Source organism: Caretta caretta, chromosome 14 (genome assembly GCF_965140235.1).
Source record: "Caretta caretta isolate rCarCar2 chromosome 14, rCarCar1.hap1, whole genome shotgun sequence".
NCBI lineage: Eukaryota > Metazoa > Chordata > Testudines > Cheloniidae > Caretta > Caretta caretta.
The window spans coordinates 33,088,602-33,107,296 of NC_134219.1; the positions used below are offsets into that span (position 1 = coordinate 33,088,602).

Here is an 18,695-nt window from a genome sequence, read left to right on the forward strand (position 1 = left end):
AGTATCAGGCCCAGTGTTATTAAAGTTACTGTTCAGTTGGGAACCTTGATGTCCACGGTTGCAACACTCACACTTTAGGAACCCTTCTGTCTTTGTAATCGTTTATTAATACATTCAGCAAAGTCACAAACACTCTAACCCAGCAAGGTAGACTGAAATAATACATACTGTACATCCGAACTTCCATATACTCCCACCATCCCTTGCAGAACAACCAGAAATGTTAGCCATTATCTTCCTCATCACCATCACTTTCTCATTAGCACCAGTGGCCATCATCCTGGCACCTCCCAAGGGCTACATCTCTCTCTCCCCCTGCACACAGGCTGGGATACAACTTTTATAATATGTTATGTCAGGGGTAGTCAATAGGTGGACTGCGGGCCAAATCCGGACTGCCAGATGTTTTTGAATGGACTTCAAAATCTTTTAAATTACTTGTTGTTGTTATTATTGTTACTGTGGTGTGAAAAATGTTTCTCTGAAGTCTGGACCTTGACTATACCTTGACTAAGAAATTTGAACCTTGACAAAAAATAATTAACCCCAGTCTTACAGGATACAGGCCTGTAGGTTCCTTGCATTACTGCTGAATAAAATAAATGCTAAAGCGAGCTCTATGGGCTACCCTGTAGCAGTCTGTGAATACTGTATGATGCTTGTCTGAATATTGTACAGATGTTTTTGTATGCACCTATTGGGTTAATTCAACAGCCGGGTGTTCAGGAAACGACCTAGGAAGATGGACAATAGCTCAGAGAAGAGCTCCTCTGCAAACACCAAGGACAATTAACGGTGACATGCTACCTCTGCCCACCCATGGTGGGCCTGCTAGCCCAGCTTTCCCAGGACTGCATCCCTCCTGAATAGAGGAGAGCCTGGTTTGTTGAGATGGTTTAGAGGGTGCAATTGCCTCCTGACCTCCAGAGGCTGGGGGGTTCTTCGAGGAAGCATAGCCTGCCTTGTCTCTTGCTGTGCTGTGTTCCTACGGTTAAGATTAAACAACACTGTTTTAAGAAGGCTGTTTTGGGTCACTGTTATCACCGCAGGTCACGGGTCCCCAAGTGGACATGCACTTGTACCGAGTCCAGTCAGACCTGCTGAGTAATGCTGGATGATTTTAAATTTGGTTTAGAAAGAGCTCAGCAGACCCTGGCTTGCCAGACCTCACCCACTGATTGTCAAATTTCTCAGATTTACTGTAAAAGAAAAATAATAATGCAGCCAGCTCTTGGGGGGGGGGGCGGAAGGGGGGGGAGAGCAGCTTTGGGGGATGCCACAAAATGAGAGAATGATTTTGCAAGGTTTTGAGAAAGACGTGGCTGAACAGAGATCAGCTTTCAGAAGAGCAAGGGAACCTGCCAAGCAGCGAGGGCTCAAATATTTGATAAAGTTTCCAGCTCAGTTTCATGTCAGGGCTCGTGAGGAAGTGCATCAGTTCCAAAAGCCACAAGGCTCGGAACATTTTGTAACTAGCCTAAAATGAATCAAGTCCCTGTTCTGTTCTAAACCACGTTTACTTGGCCTCCGTTGATGATATTGCAATCTTCAGAAATGCATGGGCAGGGCACAAGGCTCACAGAGAAATTGTGCTGAAGAGACTCAAAGGGTTTGTCCACTGCAAAGAAAAACCCATGGCTGGCCCATGCCAGCTGACTCAGGCTCGCAGGGCTCGGCTTGTGGGGCTGTTTCATTGCAGTGTAGACTTCTGGGCTCGGGCTGGAGTCCAAGCTCTGGGACCCTCCAATCTTGCCGGGTCCTAGAACCTGTGTTCTAGCCTGAGCCTGGAAGTCTACACTGCAATGAAACAGCCTCACAAGCCCGAGTCGGCTGGCATGGGCCAGCTGCGGGTGTCTAATTGCTGTATAGACATACCCAAAGGTGCCGGTCTCACAGTAAAAGTGTCAAAATGCAAGATGGGGCGAAAGTCCCTTATCCAGGCCATTGGCAGGACAGGGCCAGATTTGCCAGAAACCCTTACAAGTGGACTCCATTGTTAACTGGCCTGTACCCTGAACCAAAAAGCAAATTCAGTCTTTTAGAGGCTTGCCGAATTATTACCAAAGACTCGTGGAAGGTTTCAACAACATTGCGACTGTGATGACAGACGTCTTCAGAAAGACACAGCCTGCCAAGGTGGTTTTGACTACAGCCTGTCAGGAGGGCTTTGCTCAAGTGAAAAGACTTCTGTCAGCGACACTGGCTCTAGCCGGTCCAAATTTCGATAAAATGTTTGAACTCTGCACAGATTCATCAAGTACAGGCCTGGGAGCCTCACTGATGCAAGCAGGCAAGGGCAATAAGAAGCATCCTATTGCTTTTTTTAAGTAAACAACTGACCCATCACTGAACAAAATTACTCAGTCATCAAAAGGAAATATGCAGTTGTGGGGCAATTAAGGCTATAGCTACTGCCCAGGAAGTTCAGAGTCCTAACAGACCATTCTCCACTGGCAGGGCTTCACGGAAGAGAAGGTACCAGCTCCAGACTGCAACGCTGGAGTCCAGACATTCATGAGTACGGTATGGAAACTGCACACGTGAAGGGCAAGGAAAACATGTGACAGAAGCACTGTCCAGGCACGAGGGTTCTGAGGCAATGCATGTGGATTAGCCAGTGGCTAACCCTACTGCCTCAGTGAGAGTGGGGGAGGTGTGAGCCAGGAATCCCGTGGTGCCAAGCGGCAGAGGGGTTGCCTCGGGAAGCCCCTGAGTTGGATATCTGCATAACTCTTCACTCAATGGTGGCATGTGAGGTCTCTACCAGCCCACTAGGCATCCTAATCGGTGTGAAATGTGGGTGTGGATAATATTGAAGGAGTCGTGTGTCCATACTCAAAACAATGTCTTTAAGGTCTTGGCCTTAAGGCAGGTCATGTGGGTTGGAGGTGTTCCTACCAGGCAGGGGGTAACTGTGACCTTAAGAGCCCCTGAGTCAGCAAAGGGCCCTCTAGACTGTAACTCGCAACAGGCCTGACACACTCACTACACCCAACACACTGTTGACGTCATGTGTATCTAAGCGGTGTCACGTTAGGTATCGTATGCAAAACGGTGACGCTGCTCCCGAAAATCCTTGTGTTCTGTGTGTACGGGTTGTGTATAGCAAGTTATGTATATGTGCGGGAAATATGTTCTTAAAATGGCATTTGGAGGCCGTACATAATCCAGGTCTGCCCTAGACAAAGGAATATGGATTTACCTGTCTGATCAGCTTAATTACAGGGAGAGGACAATAAAAGGACATTTCCATATAAGGTAAACAAAGCAATCAAGCTAATAAGTGATGGAGGAAACAATGTAGTGAGCACACTGGGGGTCCGAATCTGCACCTCAAGGAAATCTTTCTAACTCGTGAGACAGACAATGGACTTTGGAAAATACAAGCAGGAGCAAAAAGCCATTCTAGTTATCCCTCAATTTGGGGACAAAGATAACAGCACCCTCTGATTCTGTGGAAGTTGGATCCCTGGCCTGGAGGGCTAAAGATGCTGGTAACTTGATGTGAGTGAGAAAACTGCTTAGGCAAAGATTGTAACTTATTAAGATTTAAGTTTTAGTCACGAGAAAGCATGCTTTGGTTTGGTTTGGTTGGAACCCGACCTGTATCTTTTTCTCTTGCTTAGTATCATTTACATTTCTGTTCTTTGTTAATAAACTTATCCTTAGTTTTACTATAAACCAATTCAGTGCTGTGATCTTGAAGTGAAGTGAGAGTCTTCAGCTAAACTAACAGTCTGGTGTGTGCGCTGCCTCTTTGGAATCAGTGAACTCCATAATTTCTGAGTGTGCAGTGACAGGGACTAGACACTGCAGGGATATGTCTTTGGGGAACTCAGGAACTGGAGGTCAGTGATGGCTACCTGCAAGGCAAGGTTAAGATTGGCAGAATCTCGAGGAGTTTACTATGAAGCAGACAGATGGGTGTGGGAGGGAGCAACACACAGTCTAACCTCCAGCAAAGCTCAACTCTTGCTAAAGCGGAGGGGTGACACAGTGGCTTATGGTTCTGAGTTCCCTGAGCAGACCCTTATCTCCCTGTCTGGACAGGCAGGTATTGTGTATTGTACGCCTCTTGGTGTAGGCCTATTTGCATACTGAGCCAGATGCAAATTGAGAGAGTGCAAAATCTACAAAGTAAATCTGCAGGGTGAAACAAAGAGTGGAGGGGGTGTCCTGTTTGTGAATAGGATCAAAGGATTGGGCTGGTGTATCAGGGAGTGCAAAGAAACTCACTGAGTCCTTCCCCTGGGAGAAAAAGTGACCACGCATTTGTTTAAATGAAAGCAGGGTCCCAGCCAGCCTGACTGTAAAGCGCTGCAAGGATCCAGGGTGAGAAATACTCTACAAGACACAAGAGTATCTTGGGAATTAAGTCTAGGCTCTAGAATGTATGTTATGTATATAACCCTTTGTTTCCATTACTTCTACTTTCTGCTATTTGGATCTCTGTGCTTTGTTCAATTAACATCTACTTGTTTAAACTATAAACGTATCTAAGTGCTGTGTGTTAAGCGGAGCGGTGCTCTAAGGTAGAACTGATAACCTGGGCTTCACTGATCCTTTGGGAGCAGCCAATCTGTGACTACCGCAAGTGTCCAGTGGACAAGGGGCTGGATGCTCCAGGGAGATGCTCGGGGGTTGGAGAGTGTCTGTCACTAACCTGCAGAGTGACCGTGGGGCCTGCATAGGCCTAGGGGGAGTGCATGTGTTGCCCTTGGTCGGTGGAGATGGGGCGTTGACCCCCGGCAGGCACAGTCAGGGTCAAGAGGTTGTGTCAGTTTTATTACGGTAGCACCTAGAAACTCTGTTCACCCAAAATGACTTGCCCAAATTGTGGGAGTTGTGAAAAGAACTCAGTGCTCTACAGCGCAAGGTACCATCAGCAAGGATACTGGACGGTAGCACACTTTTTTTCTCCCCAACATTCTTCTCAAGGCCGCCTGCACCCCTTGGTTCCTCAGGCTGTAGATAACGGGGTTCAGCATGGGCGTGAGGACAATGTACACCAGGCCGAACGGCCTGTCTCTGCCCCCTCCATAACTTGACTTGGGTCAGAAATTGATAACACTCACGGATCCATAGAATACAGTCACCACCACGAGGTGTGAGGAGCAGGTGGAGAAGGCTTTGTGCCTTCCCTCAGCAGAAGACATCTTGAGGATGATGTGGGCATAAGACACAAGGATCAGCAGGCCAGGGGCCATGACCGCCAACACGACCACCACAAATATCTCCACCTTGTTCAGGTAGATGTCGGCGCAGGCCAGCTTCAGAAGAGGGGGGATGCACCACAAGAAGTGGTGAATCTCAAATCACTAACATCTGGGTCAGAGGAGCAATGGGTCAGAGGAGACTTAAGTGTATAAAATAATGAATGGTGTAGAGGCGGTAGATTAGGCCCTTCTGTTCTCCCTGTCTCATAACACAAGAAGAAGGGGACTGTGACCCAGGAACCCCTTTGGTGCCAAGTGGCAGAGGGCATAGGTTTTTACATTGGGTTGGATATCTGCATAATACCAAAGGGTGACATGTGAGATTACGAAGAGCCAGCTGCCCACTGGTCATCATAATCACTGCAAAATGTATGTACGGATAATATTTAAGGAGTTATGGTATCTATACTAGGCAAAGAAAAACACTAAATCCTTCACTTGGGAGGCAACTGACAGTGTATTTGCTTCAGGGAACCTGGGTCATGGCCAAGGCTAGCTGTAATGCTCTGCAAGCATTTTGGGGTGAGCAATATTCTGCAAGACGTGAGAGTCTCCTGTTAATCAAGTCTGGGCTCCAGAATGCAGGGTATGATTTTGTTTTATATGTAACCATTTGTTCCCAATACTTTTACTTGCTGCTACTTGACTCTCTGTGGTTCGGTAAATAACGTCAGACTTCTTTTGACTGTAACCATTTCTTAGTGCTGTGTGTCAAGCAGAGCCATGATCTGAGGTGGACCTGGCTCGGGTGTTGGAGCGAGCCTGTCGCTAACCTGTACAGTAACAGCGGGGCCTGCATAGGCCTAGAAGGGAGTGCTTGTGTCACCCATGACCAGTGGATTTGAGGAGCTGACCCCCGGCAGGCACAGACTTGGCTTCCCCACGCTAAGGGCAGGTGGCAGTGGGTACCGCACAACCCCAGGCATCCACAAGAAACATCACAGGGACATACAATAAAATTAAAAGATGGCAAATTCTGAACCAATAAATACCTTTTCCTACGATGTGTGATTAGACTGTAATCATGAAAGCGGGACTGGACATTTGTATGGCTAACAAGAATAGCCAGAGTTATCATATGTAATGATGATAATACCTATTACTCTAAGCAGCAGGTTGTTTTTCTCTAGGGACCAGACAGAGATTCTCAGCTCTTCTGCTGCAAAAACAAGACAACCCTGAGTAGAGGCTGAGGACATTAGGTTTGAAACCGCCCCACACACAATGTGTATCCCCATGTCGGGTAAAGACTGTGTATCATTACCCCTTTTTGACCAGAGTGGCAAGGCAAAGTTTGGAGCCATGGGGATGTCCCCATTGGAAGTAGAAATTGATGGAGTCTGGTATTTTCTTTGATCTCGTTTATTGACAAGGAATGTACAAAGTCCAACTTCTCTGAATGCATGAGGAACCAAGAACAAAAGGAGCAGCTTCTTTGCTTACTGCCCCAAGTCTCGTTAGCCACCTTATTAGATCCAAACACTCACTTTTTCCAGGCTCGCACTGGGCTACTGCTTGGCTTTTTTCCCCTCTAGCGCGCGCTCTCTCTCTCTCTCTCTCAGCAAAGCCCTTCTGCCCACTCAGTCCAAATTCCTGGGCAAGTTCACACACCTCTTTATCTTAGGTGGGGGAAGGGGCTTCTGCTTAACTCATCCTGACAGGTATGTGACTAGAAGGGTGTGTTCACACATCAGTTAGAATACGTTTTTTAACTCAACCATAACGAGGTTTCGTCCAGCTCATTAGAACATCCCCCACCTCAGCGGAGGCTCGGGCTAGTCACTCAGGCTTGGCCCCACCCTACAATGTTCACCCAGCTATTTTTAGCACGCTAGCACAAGCCCTGCTAGGGCGAGTCTGCCTGCCTAGGCTGGGAGGCTCACCTTCAGCTGCCGTGTAGACGTACCCTCAATGGTTCAACTACTGTCATGCCTTCAATTAGTTCCTGTGTATTAATTTGAATCGGAGTCCTAAGAATTCAAGTACTACTCAATGGGTAGAATTTTCAAAAGCGCCCAAGTGACCTCAGAGCCTGCGTTCCCCTTTCAGAAGGCCCTAAGGACTGGGGAATCTCTGTCACATTGAACGTCAATGTGATTATGCTTCTAAGTCAGCTAGGCACTTTTGGAAATTTTACCCCATGTGCTTCAGGATGAAAGATGCTGGCACTTGTCAAATATGTCATGACTAGCATTTCCTCCAGGCCTAACTGCTGTTTTTTTTACTTGACGTTGGTTTTGTTGTTTGTTGCTGCTGCTGTAGCAAAGAGGTTGTGTCAACAAAAATCATTCACATCATTTATTTTACTTTGTTAGCCATTAATCTGTTTAGGGTCTGATGCACTGGGTCGTAGGGAATGTCTACACTGCAAAGTAAGCCCAAACTCAGACTCAGGCTCGAGGATTTCAGTCTGACAAACGCACATTCAACCGCCATTCTACACCTACTGAGAATGTAATTAAACCTCCTTTTGCCAGGGCCTCTGTGATCAGGATCCTGTTTCATAAGCCCAGGCAAAAGGGGGTACATGGGATCCCCTAGAATAACCGTGGGAACAATGACTCCATTTATGACATTGTCATTTGGAATAGTGTTTCGGCCTGTCCATTAAGGTAGACGCCTGGCTGGCGGAAAACCCTGGCATCATGAACTTTTCCCGTGCAGCCCACGTTGGCGTCCATAAATTGCCCTCTGTGGTCCCCAAGGGCCTGCATGCCCATGGAGTAGTACCCTTTGCAGTGTAGGTACTCCTGCTCCTTGAGGAGGGCAAGCAATGGGCTCATGAGTCCCATCAGTGGCCCCAGTGCAGTGGGGAAACCCCATTCTCTCCAAGCCAGCAGTTACTTCGGGGATATTGTTTATGCCCCCACCTTTGGATAAACCACACACCTGATCGCCTCAGAAACCTCGGCCACCACTTTACCGTCCAGTCAACTTTCCAACCCCAAACTGGTTAGCAACGGACCTGTAGGACTCTGGGGTGTAGAAACCCACTTTTGAACAGGAATGGCTTCCTTCGCGTATATGTCATGGTGCTGAAGGGTCTGGGCAAGCTGCTCACAAGGCTCCAGAAATCTAGCTTTCTTCATGAGCAAGTTCTAGTCATCCCAGATCCGCATGACTATGGGGTCCCACTGGTCTGTGCTCGTGGCCCTGCTCCAGAAGCGCCGGTCTACACAGGGGGCATCAGCAGCTCTCCCGAGAGCTGTGAGCACCATCAGCCAGTTTGAGTCTGACAGGTCTGTTTCACCCCGCCCCCCCCCCCCCGACAGGTGCCTTCTTCAGCAGGTCAGAAAATGCCCCCGAAACGTCCACCAGCACTTCATGGACTCTCTGCCCATTGCCTGAAACAGGAGCGAAAGCACAAGCAAGACAAGTGCTTCAAACGCTGACTCCACCCTGTTGCTGGCTCCAGCCGTCGGGCACGTGTAGACTCAAAAGACAGCTCGGCCGGATGCCATGGCAGGATGCAACAGCTTCCGGTAAAGTGCCACGGGATGGACAGTCAAGTTTTCCCACAGGGCATCACAAAGGGCTAGAATGGCTACCGCTGGGGAGGGTGCTAGGAAACCTGGCACAGGCTGGTTTGCCTTAGGTTTGCGTAGTGCAGCACAGATGCCTGAGCACTGGTGTGAGGCCCGGGTCCAGAAATTCTAAATCTTAGCTTAATATGCAGTGTGACAAAGTGGGACTGTTCTCAATGTTTCCTCTGAATAGTGTGGGGGTGCCTCAGTTTCCCCTATGCAGTTCTTAAGTATCTAGATGGTGGGATAAGGGTGTATGATCATTGCAGAGCCCTAGAGGGCAGGTGTGTGCAGGGGTCTGGACACAGAGAATGGCCAACACCCTGTTTCCTGGTAACTGATGGCCTGGCCCTTCCCCCCTGTAAAGGGAGAGCTAAAGGGGTTGGAGAACAAAGGAATCAGGTGACCTCATGGCCCAGGAAAGGAACAAAGCCCAGAGGAGGAGGGGCTGCAGGGAGTTTCAGTTTGGGGCTGCTGGGGAGTGGAGTGAAGTACAGACGTGGTTGTCTGGCTCACTGCCTCCCAGAATGGACCCAGCTGAGGGTCCTGGTCTCTGCACCTACAAGCTCTGTTTTAGACCATGTTCCTGTCGTCTAATAAACCTCTGTTTTACTGGCTGGCTGAGCGTCACGTCTGACTGTGAAGTTGGGGTACAGGACCCTCTGGCTTCCGCAGGACCCCGCCTGGGCGGACTCGCTGTGGGAAGCGCACGGAGGGGCAGAGGATGCTGAATGCTCCGAGGTCAGACCCAGGAAGGTGGAAGCTGTGTGAGCTGCGTGTCCTGCAGACAGTCTGCTCCCAGAGAGGAGACTGCCCCAGAGTCCTGACTGGCTTCGTAGGGAGCAGTTCCAGAGCATCGCCCAGGGACTCCGTGAAGACTGGCGGCAGCGGTGGGATGTACTGCACCCCGTGGATGGCGCTTCCTGCAGTAAGTGACTGGGGAGCAGTAAAACAAAGGGGGATTGACGAGGACCAGGCATGCTGAAGGCTCAGAGAGGAGCGGTTTCAGGGGGCGGTTAACCCCTGGGAGTGTGACCAGAGAGAAGGACTGTGCAGTAATGGGGTCCCCCTGGGGACTGCGGTGAGCAGTCTCAGGGGCGGAGGAGCCTGCGGCTTGGCCCTTGGAGAAAGACCATGGGGAGCTGAGAGCACACAGGCCTGTGAGTCCGCAACAACTTGGGAAGAGCGGAGTGATGGCCTGTCACTATCTCCTTAAGAAGGACATTGTAACCCTGTGCAGAAAGAGAAGGTTGAGCATTGGAAAGTTCACCAAAGCACAAAGAAAAGGAGTACTTGTGGCACCTTAGAGACTAACCAATTTATTTGAGCATAAGCTTTCGTGAGCTACAGCTCACTTCATCGGATGTATACAGTATGCGTCCGATGAAGTGAGCTGTAGCTCACGAAAGCTTATGCTCAAATAAATTGGTTAGTCTCTAAGGTGCCACAAGTCCTCCTTTTCTTTTTGCGAATACAGACTAACACAGCTGTTGCTCTGAAACCCACCAAAGCACAGTTAATCGTGCAGCTGGAGGAGGAGGATCGCTCTAAGGGACAGATTCCTGACCCCAACTGGGGCTATAGCAGGATCTGGGAGCAGCTGGAGTAGTAGCCAGGCATCCTCAAGACTCCAGTCCCCAACCAGACGAGGGTCTTCACGATCGGGTTCCCCATCCGGGGATTGGAGACGGATGGGATTGGAGCTGAGTCTGAGAAAGCAAGAGGACTGTGAGAGACAGCGAGAGTCCAAGAAAGAGCTGCAGAAGCAGCAGCAGCATGAACTGGCGATGGTGGAGCAGAGAGGCAGAAGGGACCTCCCGGGGGTGGGTGGGGATAGACCCTGGGGTGCCAGTTCCGCAGGGAACCTTGAGACTCATTTGCTGCCCCTGGTTAAGGAGAGGGGGGATGTGGATGCCCACCTCACTGCCTTTGAGCAGGCTGGCGATTTGAACCAGGGGGACCCTGCTGAAAAGCCCCGGTGTCTAGCTCCCTTGCTGGGCCCCAAGGCCATAGACTCCGTCAGCCAGATGAGTGGGGTGGTGGACAGGCTCCCACTTCTCACCCCAACCTATATGTCTGTGTGGAGTTTCCTGGGGCCAGGCCCCTCGGACCTCCAGTGGGAACGGAAGGTGATGGTCAGTGGAGAAACATTCCTGGGGTGGCGAGATCCTGGGGCAGAGAGAACTGTTGTCAGGCCCGTGGTGGTGCAGCCTCAGATGCTGAGGGGCTGTGTGAGGGTCCCAGGGATGAAGCCCCTCTCCCTCCCTATGGCCCAGATCCCTGTGCAGACCTAGGAGGGGTGGGGCTGGCTGGTCGTTGGGGTTCCCCAGGATACCAGCTGCGAGACCCTGTTGTGGGGTGACTGTGTCTCTTTGGGACAGGATCCAGGCCCTGCTCCTGTAACTGCCAAGGGTTTGAATTTGAATCCAGGGAACTGTCACGGAGTCCCTGGGCGATGATCTGGAACTGCTCCCCATGAAGCCAGTCAGGACTCTGGGGCAGTCGCCTTTCTGTGAGCAGCCTGTCTGCAGGACACACAGCTCACACAGCTTCCACCTTCCTGGGTCTGACCTCGGAGCATTCAGCCTCCTCTGCCCCTCCGTGCGCTTCCCCCAGCGAGTCCGCTCAGGCGGGGCTCCTGGGGAAGCCAGAGGGTCCTGCACCCCAACTCCGCAGTCAGACGTGACTCTCAGCCAGCCAGTAAAACAGAAGGTTTATTAGACGACAGGAACATGGTCTAAAACAGAGCTTGCAGGCGCAGAGAACGGGACCCCTCAGCTGGGTCCATTTTGGGGGGCAGTGAGCCAGACAACCACGTCTGCACTTCACTCCATGTCCCAGCCAGCCCCAAACTGAAACTCCCTCCAGCCCCTCCTCCTCTGGGCTTTGTTCCTTTCCCGGGCCAGGTGGTCACCTGATTCCTTTGTTCTCCAACCCTTCAGCTCTCACCTTGCAGGGGGGGAAGGGCCCAGGCCATCAGTTGCCAGGAAACAGGGTGTCGGCCATTCTCTGTGTCCAGACTCCTGCACACACATGCCCTCTAGGGCTCTGCAATGATCATACACCCTTACTCCACCCCCTAGATACTTAAGAACTGCCTGGGGGAAACTGAGGCACCCCCACACTATTCAGAGGAAACATTAAGAACAGTCCCACTTCGTCACATCTCTCCCCCCTTCGAGATCGAACTGAGCGGGGTCACTTTAGCCGGTGACCTGGGGAAGTTCGAAGCCACCAACATTCCCATGGATGCCCCAGCATCTCTCCCATTCCTTGGTAGGAGTTACACCAGGCCCTTCCAGTTTCACGCCCTCCCTTAGGTCAGGGTGGTCGATAGCACTCGCAGGCCGCATGTGGGAAGGTTTATGCATCCCATGCCCTTTGGCCACCCCAGGAATGTCTCCCCATTGACCATCACCTTCTGCTCCCACTGGAGGTCCGGGGGGCCTGGCCCCAGGAAACTCCACACAGACATATAGGTTGGGGTCAGGAGTGGGAGCCTGTCCACATCCCCAACCACCTGGCTGACGGAGTCTGTGGCCTTGGGACCCAGCAAGGGAGCTAGACACCGGGGCTTTTCCGCAGGGCCCCCTTGGTTCAAATCGCCAGCCTGCTCAAAGGCAGTGAGGTGGGCATCCACACACCCCCCCCTTAACTAGGGGCAGCAATTTAGTCTCGAGGTTCCCTGCGGAACTGGCCCCCCGGGATCTATCCCCACTCACCCCGGGGAGGTCCCCTCGGCCTCTCCGCCCCACCACCGCCAGTTCATCCTGCTGCTGCTTCTGCAGCTCTTTCTCGGGCTCTCGCTGTCTCCCACGGTCCTCTTGCTCTCTCAGACTCCGCTCCAATCCCGTCCGTCTCGATCCCCCGATGGGGAACCCGATCGTGAAGACCCCCGTCTGGTCGGGGACAGGAGTCTTGGCGATGCCTGGCTCCCGCTCCAGCTGCTCCCAGATCCTGCTATAGCCCCAGTTGGGGTCAGGAATCTGTTCCTTAGAGCGGTCATCCTCCTCCAGCTGCACGATTAACTCTGCTTTGGTGAACTTTCCAACGCTCAACCCTCTCTTTCTGCACAGGGTTACAATGTCCTTCTTAAGGAGACGGTGACAGGCCATCACTCCGCTCCTCCCAAGTTGTTGTGGACTCACAGGCCCGTGTGCTCTCAGCTCCCCACGGTTTCCAGGGAGAACCCCTAGTGTGCCAGCCCTTCTCGAGGTCACCACCTATTTGCCAGGGTCGAGCTGCAGACTCCTCCGCCCCTTGGACTGCTCGCTGCAGTCCCCAGGGGAACCCTGTTACTGCACAGTCCTTCTCGCTGGTCACACACTCCCAGGGGTTAACCGCCCCCCGAAACCGCTCCTCTCTGAGCCTTCAGCAGGCCTGGTCCTCGGCAATCCCCCTTCGTGTTACTGCTCCCCAGTCACTTACTGCAGGAAGCACCATCCACGGGGTGCAGTACATCCCACCGCTGCCACCAGTTGTCACGGAGTCCCTGGGCGATGATCTGGAACTGCTCCCCATGAAGCCAGTCAGGACTCTGGGGCAGTCGCCTTTCTGTGAGCAGCCTGTCTGCAGGACACACAGCTCACACAGCTTCCACCTTCCTGGGTCTGACCTCGGAGCATTCAGCATCCTCTGCCCCTCCGTGCGCTTCCCCCAGCGAGTCCGCTCAGGCGGGGCTCCTGGGGAAGCCAGAGGGTCCTGCACCCCAACTCCGCAGTCAGACGTGACTCTCAGCCAGCCAGTAAAACAGAAGGTTTATTAGACGACAGGAACATGGTCTAAAACAGAGCTTGCAGGCGCAGAGAACGGGACCCCTCAGCTGGGTCCATTTTGGGGGGCAGTGAGCCAGACAACCACGTCTGCACTTCACTCCATGTCCCAGCCAGCCCCAAACTGAAACTCCCTCCAGCCCCTCCTCCTCTGGGCTTTGTTCCTTTCCCGGGCCAGGTGGTCACCTGATTCCTTTGTTCTCCAACCCTTCAGCTCTCACCTTGCAGGGGGGGAAGGGCCCAGGCCATCAGTTGCCAGGAAACAGGGTGTCGGCCATTCTCTGTGTCCAGACTCCTGCACACACATGCCCTCTAGGGCTCTGCAATGATCATACACCCTTACTCCACCCCCTAGATACTTAAGAACTGCCTGGGGGAAACTGAGGCACCCCCACACTATTCAGAGGAAACATTAAGAACAGTCCCACTTCGTCACAGGAACCAATTGGTGGAGAGGGAAATGGTCAGTGAAAATGCAGATGACCTGGCTGGCAGCAGGGAGGAGCTGCTAGGCTCAGGCTACCTGCATGCCTGTAACCAGCCCCTGGGGCTGGGTGGGACCGAGAGATGCTCCCCGCCCCCTTGCACACCGGAGAGGGGGCTCACGCTGGCTCTGATGCAGTGAGGAAAGCAGCGAGCTTGCTGCCTACTCCACTGGGACGGCAAGGGCAGAGCTGAGCACAGTGGGAGCTGAGACCCCAGCTGAGTGGGGGGAGACACAGGCAGGGCAGGGTATCTGTTGGGAGTGGCAAGGTGCTTGGTAAGAAAAGTCTGGATGAGCCAAGGCAGCCTTGTGAGCTGATGGCTTTGTCTAGTCAGAAGTGTGGAAGCCGAGGAGAGTGGAAGATGAGTGTCCCTGGACCTTACCTGTTAGCTGGGTGGAGAAGTGTGACAGTGAAGGAAACGTGCCTGTGTCTGTCAGGGGTATTGACTTGCCTATGGAGGGAGCTACCCTGATCTCCAAGCAGTTGTCTGTGACCAGCCTTGTGTGCTGGGACCAGGGGAATGAGATCCCAAGCTGTGTGTCTGGTAAAGGAGAAAGTGTGTCCGGCTCTTCTTTGTCTGTGGAGCAGACAGAAGGGGCCTTTCGGCCTGTGATGGTTGAGAACACTGCAGTTGTCTCAGAGTTGGTTCTGGATTCAGCTAAAGCCCAGGAAGGGAATGGTCCTAAGTTTGTGTCTGCTAGGGAGAATGGCCCTGTAACTAGGTCGCATCCAGTCCGTGTCTATGTAAAATGCCAGAACCCAGACAATTCTGATGCTTGTATTTTGCCTGTTGCTAGTGGGTGGCAAAGGGAAGGAGAATGCTTCTCACCTTTCATCTAGGAAGTCTGTAAGTTTGCCTGAAAGGGGATTGTGTCGGAATCCGCCTGACGGGCCAGGGGTAATTCTGGATGTAAGTGAGAGCCAGAAAGAGTCTGTTGTTGCTCAGGAAAGTGTTCCTCTAGAGCAAGCCCTAGGTAAAGAGGGTAAGAGCAAAAAGAAAAGGAGGACTTGTGGCACCTTAGAGACTAACCAATTTATTTGAGCATGAGCTTTCGTGAGCTACAGCTCACTTCATCAGAATTTCTGTGAAGGGTGAATTGTTGCATAGAAAAGCCCCTAGGGAAAGGAGTCCTTATGGAGTCTTTGCAAGCAGTTTACTGCAGCTGAAGAGTGTGAAAGTGATTTAATCAAGAAAGTTTCAGTTCCTAACAGCCAGAAGTTTTCTGTTGTGAATGAAGCCCCTGACTTTCCTGTTGAAAGATCCAGTGTGGATAGCTTTGAGAAGGTCTCAGATGAAGTGAAAGCTGTTAAGAAAGTTAAACAGTCCTATAACCAAGTGGCTGTGTTTGGCCAGATTGTTGGGGGAGACAAGGTTGTTGAGAAAGGAATGTCTCCATGCTAGTTCTGTAAGTGAACAGTATGTGGCCCAGGTCAATATGGGGGCTCTTAACCAAGAGAGCCTGAATGGCAGTCCTCCAGACTGGAGCGCTGGGAGAAGACCCGATCCCAGTTTGACCCCCAGGGGTTTTGGGGTGGCCAAAGGGCACAGGCCGCATAAACTTTCCCACATGCGGCCTGCGAGTGCTATCGTCCACCCCCGACCTAAGGGAGGGCGTGAAACTGGAAGGGCCTGGTGTAACTCCCACCAAGGAATGGGAGAGATGCTGGGGCATCTATGGGAATGTTGGTGGCTTCGAACTTCCCCAGGTCACCGGCTAAAGTGACCCCGCTCAGTTCGATCTCGAAGGGGGGAGAGATGTGACGAAGTGGGACTGTTCTTAATGGTTCCTCTGAATAGTGTGGGGGTGCCTCAGTTTCCCCTATGCAGTTCTTAAGTATCTAGGTGGTGGGATAAGGGTGTATGATCAGTGCAGAGCCCTAGAGGGCAGGTGTGTGCAGGGGTCTGGACACAGAGAATGTCTGACACCCTGTTTCCTGGCAACTGTTGGCCTGGGCCCTTCCCCCCTGCAAGGTGAGAACTAAAGGGTTGGAGAACAAAGGAATCAGGTGACCTCCTGGCCCGGGAAAGGAACAAAGCCTGGAGGAGGAGGGTCTGGAGGGAGTTTTCAGTTTTGATGCTGGCTGGGGACTTGGAGTGAAGTGCAGACGTGGTTTTCTGGCTCACTGACCCCCAGAATGGACCCAGCTGAGGGGTCCCGGTCTCTGCACCTACAAGCTCTGTTTTGGACCATGTTCCTGTCATCTAATAAACCTTCTGTTTTACTGGCTGGCTGAGAGTCACGTCTGACTGCGGAGTTGGGGTGCAGGACCCTCTGGCTTCCCCAGGACAACGCCTGGGCGGACTCGCTGTCAGAAGCGCACGGAGGGGCAGGGGATGCTGAATGCTCCGAGGTCAGACCCAGGAAGGTGGAAGCTATGTGAGCTGCGTGTCCTGCAGACAGTCTGCTCCCAGAAAGGAGACTTCCCCAGAGTCCTGACTGGCTTCGTAGGGAGCAGTTCCAGAGCATCGCCTGGGGACTCCGTGACACCCCGTCCAAGGGATGGACCCCTTTCTCCAAGACCAGGGAGGTGGCAGAGCACAGACTGGTTTATGACATATACAAAACCTTTGCTGGTCAGCCCTGAACTCTGAATTCCATGGTTCATCTTCTTCTGACACTTAATAGCTTTTCTATTTTAGCTGTAGCGATTCTTCAGACGCTCGGGCAAAAGGCAATCCCGCTTCCACGTGGCACGTCAATTTCTCACTCTCTAAAGTGGGGATAATCCTGACCCACATTCAGAAAGTGGTTGATCTTCTCTCTTTCTTCCCAAGTCCCTGCCCTCCTTGCCCAGCCCCGGCCTCTGTCCTGTTCCCCAAACTTCCATGCCCATGTGAGTGCCTGTCTCACCCCACCCCCCCCTCAACCTGCAAGGTCTCCTGCCAGCAAAGAAAAGCTGCTCCCGGATCTGGAGCTGCATTCACATGTCCTGAGGGCTGTCCTGCACCACGGTCACCACGGGCAGGTAGGTCATCAACCTCCATCTGTGCCCCAGGTGCAGGCTGGCCTCTGGTTCCTGCTCCCTCAGGCACCTGGAGATGCTGAAATAGGGCTGGGGTTGGCGGAGCAGGAGAACACCGCATGAGGTTAAGAAAAGGCAGTGAGAGCCTTTTCCCTCCCTGGGAGATTAAGGTGTCCCTCTATGGGGACTCCCTTCCTGGCAGATACTGGGCTTTCGTTCCTGGACACTGCCAGGAGGCTCAGCTCCCAACCCTAGCAGCTTGGCTGTTCCATTCCCTACTGTGTACCGAAACTGCCTTTAAAGGACTATCCGAGCCCCTCCCAAGCCTGCTCCCATTGCGGGTCTCTCTCCTGGCTGAGCACAGGCTGTCCTTATATCACCCACCAGGCATGGATCCTAGTCACATGCTGCTCCTTCTCATGTGACCCCTGCACTTATTCCCTTCACCTGGGGATAGGTTCAGTTGAGCTACGACCCCTTTCATGGCCATCTCACCCTGGGACAGCCTGAAACTGGAAACCTGTGCTCCAAGAGTAGCTGTTTGCTAGGAAAGGTGCTGAAGACACAATGGAAGAGGAAATCCTTTGGACTGGATTGAAATTATATCAAAGGAAAGTGAATGAGAGAAAATGACCAGCATTATCCTCCGAGCGAAAGAAATAATTGAAGGTCAGAAAGGACCATTCTGTCCATCTTCTGTGTAACACAGGCCTTAGAACGGCACCGAGTGCTTCCTCCAGAAAACCCATGACATGGGACTGAGCCAGAGCACATCTTCTGGAAAGACATCTCCATGCATTAGAACCAGCTGGTCAGAAACAATCTTTCTTCTGCAGCGATGTGAAGTTAAAGGGCAGGGAGAAGAAGAAAACCTCGACTCGGGTTGTTACTGGAGCTGAAGCAGAGAGGCCAGGACAAACACGGCTAGGGCCCAGGACTGACTATCAGAAGATCTGCCGTTTTCTCTTCCTGGCTCTTTGACCATGAGCAAATCTCTTTGCTTCTGTGTGCCTCAGTTTCCACAACTATAAATAAAGCTACTCAAGGTTATGGTTTTTTCTCTCCTGTTTTGCAAGCTGGGGCACTTAGATACATTTGGGGCCTGCTATGGTGCCAGTCTAGAGTGTATCTGTAAGCTGATGACCCCCACATGTAGATCAGACCCAATGGATAACACAAGCTCCTAATGACAGGCTTCAGAGTAGCAGCCATGTTAGTCTGTATTCACAAAAAGAAAAGGAGTACTTGTGGCACCTTAGAGACGAACCAATTTATTTGAGCATAAGCTTTCGTGAGCTACAGATCACTTCATCGGATGCATAAAGTGAGCTGTAGCTCATGAAAGCTTATGCTCAAATAAATTGGTTAGTCTCTAAGGTGCCAAAAGTACTCCTTTTCTTTTTACAAGCTCCTAAGTTTGTTCTGTGCTTAGCCCCAGGGGAGCAGTTGGGCTGGGTGGCCTTTTCTCGCTGTGCTGTGTGGAGCAGGTTCTGGGCACTAGGGATATAAAGAGACTCTCAAGGACTAATTCTTGAAAATAAATATCAATGAACTGCACCCCAGTATAAAATCACTGCTGCTAACATTGGTGGGTGATAAAATAGAAGCAGAGTGGAATTAATGATGAGGAGAGGGCAGTGACACAGAGCAATCGGATCCCTTGATAAGCTGGAGCCATTCAAAGAAAACAAGTTGGAAAAGAACCAATTGAAGGGTCCTATAGCTAGCGACAAA

At 51.7% G+C, this 18,695-nt stretch overlaps 1 pseudogene; it reads right to left on the reverse strand.

The window, feature by feature from the left end:
• Positions 1-18,695, reverse strand: part of LOC142068404 (von Willebrand factor A domain-containing protein 5A-like) — a 268,830-nt pseudogene that overhangs the window by 178,325 nt on the left and 71,810 nt on the right.